This window comes from Vigna radiata, chromosome 6 (assembly GCF_000741045.1).
Source record: "Vigna radiata var. radiata cultivar VC1973A chromosome 6, Vradiata_ver6, whole genome shotgun sequence".
NCBI lineage: Eukaryota > Viridiplantae > Streptophyta > Magnoliopsida > Fabales > Fabaceae > Vigna > Vigna radiata.
This window is the reverse complement of record NC_028356.1, coordinates 10,953,690-10,957,529: the sequence shown is the minus strand read 5'-3', so window position 1 is coordinate 10,957,529 and position 3,840 is coordinate 10,953,690.

The following is a 3,840-nucleotide window of genomic DNA, read 5'->3' as shown; positions in this document are numbered from 1 at the left end:
TGTGTCTATATATAGTTTTTTTCAAATCTAACGCATTTTAATCGATTACCCTATTAATCTAATCGGTTACATTAAATGCATGTAACAGATTAACAACAGTCAAAACACATAATTGAATGTTCAATTAATGTAATTGATTTGCATTAAATGCTTAGTCAAAGTAGTTATAAATATGACCGTTAGAACAGTTATGATAAGCATGAAACAATTTTCAAATCTATAATAGACTTAATTGAACATATCATGCATGTAATCGATTAAGTTTTAACACTTGGCATATTTCTGAAAAATTTTCTTTCTAAAATCCATCACATCACATTTGAAAACAGATATGTGCAAACACACGAGTTTTAATAGATTTAGCAACTAATGTAATCGGTTAAAAACTTGTTGTTTTGCCATAATTTAAAGCTTAAGTTGTCTGATGACCTTAATTGATTAACACAACTCTGTAATAGATTAAGTCATGCAGATATGTTTTTGTGCATGTGGTTTTTCTCTTTCAAAAAGATATTGTGCATACATATATATAATCACTTTACAAACATAGTGGTATGCATCAATCAACACAACATGTCAAGTATGACAATCACAATACATACATATGTGTTTCTATTAACAATGTGTTGTCATCATCAAAAACAGATATCAGTGAGATTGGGTTGAGCAAACATTGTGCTCCCCCTACCAACAATCTCAACAGTCGTTAACCCATTCAAAGTCGACTTTGGTAGCCCACCAACGTATAATATGATGTTGAACTCCTGTTGAGCTCGGGTTGTGTAGCTTACGAGCTCCGATTGACGAGTTGTTGAGCTTAGGCTATTAAGCTACCGAGCTCTATTATACTGTTGAGCTCAGGCTCCTAGGCTATGTAGAACTTAACCATATGACATCGGAAGTCCTCAAAGCCGATGTTTATAATTTAGACATCGATCGGGCTACGGAGTCATCGTCGAACAATGTTTGAATCATTAAAAACCTGAACCGAAAAAATGTTTTGTTATCCACGTACCACTTTAGATGTCAGAGGATAATAGGGTTGACATGTAAATGTGTTTAAATCAAAAAAACATGCAGCGCAAAAATGAATTTTGAGTACCCATTAGACGTTGATCAATTATGGTAGACGATGTCTACTGCTATATGACTTTGGCCTTGCAGGGTGGCGACGTCATATGTTGTTTTAACACTTAAAAAGACAGTGTGGGAGAAAGAGCACTTCACTCGCTGAATCTGTGCGCTCACTATTCTCAACCTAGTTTGGCAACAACTTCTACGACCACAAAAGGTAATTTTTGTTTCATTTTACACAAATGCATGTTCATTGGGTTATTTGGGTAAGATTTTCTTTCATTTTCATTGATTGTTTTCATGCGACATTATGTAGAGCAGTAGTAAGTTGTTTTTTCTCCTTCACCGTCGACGACTCTTCTACTCTAGCATTGACACCACCCTTAAATATATACAGTTAGTTTATTTTTAGTTTTCAATGTACATTGCACTTTGTTTATAAATCGATTGTTGAATTTCATTTTGGTGTTTTCCTTTGCAAAAATTTTAGATACCACGATTTGCATATAGTTAGTCAAATTATTTTAGGAATTTAATTTGATTAAATTGTATTTTTAGTTTTCATTGTACTTTGTCTCTTGTTTCTTATATGTGGCATTGGTTATTTATTGTCTTGGTCATTATTGTTTTTATGCTAGACAATTTTTTTAGTGTGTTTTTTTTGGCATTTTATTTTTGGTTAAAATTTTAAAATATTATTGTTAGATATTTTGGTATGTTTACTTAAAAAATATATAGTGTTTAATATGTTTTACTTAATTCATTAACATTTCTTTTTATTTTCAACAACAAAATTTTGAGATTCTTAACACTGAGAAAATTAGGAAGAAAGTCTTATTCAACACAATCATTAGATGAAGGGATTTTAAGACAATGCTGACACGTCTCTATGTATTCGGAGACAAACAACATGACACTCATTGTCGGAAGTACAAAGTAACTAAGAAGGAATGGATGTAATTCCATGCATCTAAAGAGTCTGGGGACTGATAAATTTGTTTCATAAATTTTTTTTCTAGTCAGACAAGGTGTTCATTTGTAATTTACACTTATAAATTTATATGGTGTGACAAGAAAAAAAGGATAACAACCCAACAAAGATAAAAGCTTAATGATGCACCACATGTACTCTTGTGAGGTGGTTATGCATTATTAGAGAGACAAATCAAAAAGTCTTGTGCAAAGGCTTTAGGACCGAGAAGTGGAAGACTACTCGAACTAAGTCTAATAGGCTCATGATATCACAATCAACTCAATTGATATCAGAAAAAATTGTATGTATAAACTCTAAACCCAAAACCATAGTTCATATGAAGTGTTTTATGTAACAAACTTGATTTTGTGATGCAAGATGAGTTAGTTGAGCAACAGACTCAAGGTTCCTTTGTAGGCCAAGGTAAGGAAAATATACTCACAACGACCATTGGAAAGTCATAGCACCCAGGTCGTGTGCTTGACATTAGAGGTGCAATTGGTCTTCAAAACTACTTTGGCCCTCCACAAAGAAGTAGTGAATCCTTGAATCGGGAGGTGTTGAGGAAGATGGAGCAACGCTTTATGGAACGCTTACAAAAACAACAAGAAATACTATTACAAATCATATTAAACTTTAAATATTAGTATGCAAACTATTAAATATAGTGAAAATTATATATTGGAATTAATCCCTTGTGTTAAATACACACATAAGGTTCACTATTTATAATAGAAGAAATATGGGCTAAGCCCAAATACAAATGAATATGTAAGAATAAAATAAAATAAAATAAGAACAATGTTTCCCTAATAAACATATAGGGACTATATTTCCCTAATTAACATAAACACAATATAAACTAAATATAATATCTCTAACACTTCCCCTCAAGCCGGAGCATACAAATTGTATGGACCAAGCTTGGAATAAATAAACTCAATTTGAAATATATGATTTGTCTTCAAGAGTGTGCGGCAAACAGATGTGCAATCACTTGTCGACGAACAACTAACAGCAATTTATGGACAGTAGTGGACAACTGCGAAATTTCAAATAGCACCATGAAACTTCAAGTGGGATGACTTTGACAAAGGAGAACAATGACAAACTCCAGGGACTAGATTGCCATCAAGTAAGGACGGGGCTTGCATCAAAACTACAGGGACTACCATCACTGACTGATGGGGCCTATAGTGGCTAAAAGAGACAAAACTACAGGAACTGCCATCATTGATTGATGGGGCCAGTATACAGGGACTGCCATCACTGACTAATGGGGCCTGTATACAGGGACTGCCATCATGATGGGGCCTGTAGTGGCTAGAAGCGATAAAACTGCAAGGACTGCCATCATTGACTAGTGGAGTCTGAAAGCCTAAAACCTGGCTGGAAACATACTCCCCCTCACGACGAACGGCGGAAATGACGGCGCGCCGATGACAGATCGTGAAAGTGGAAGATCATAATGAGCTCTTGTTCATCAAAGCACCCAAAAAACAAATCTGCCAGATTTGACAAAGGGTTGGTGAAATTGTTTCAACACATAATTTTAGTGTTGAAATTTCTTGGTGTTAATCACTGACTGTCCTTGAAGACCTTTCAGGATAGAGAAGAAGATAGCGGAAGCAGTAGAGGTAGGACTAGGTGTTGGTGCATCGGTGGCATAAGTGGCGGAGACGATGGTCGGAGACGGTGGCCGGAGACAACAACCGGAGACGGTGGTCAGAGACGACGGCCGGAGAGGGTGGCCGGGGATGGTGTCGACGGCGGCGCCGAAGACGGTGGCCGGA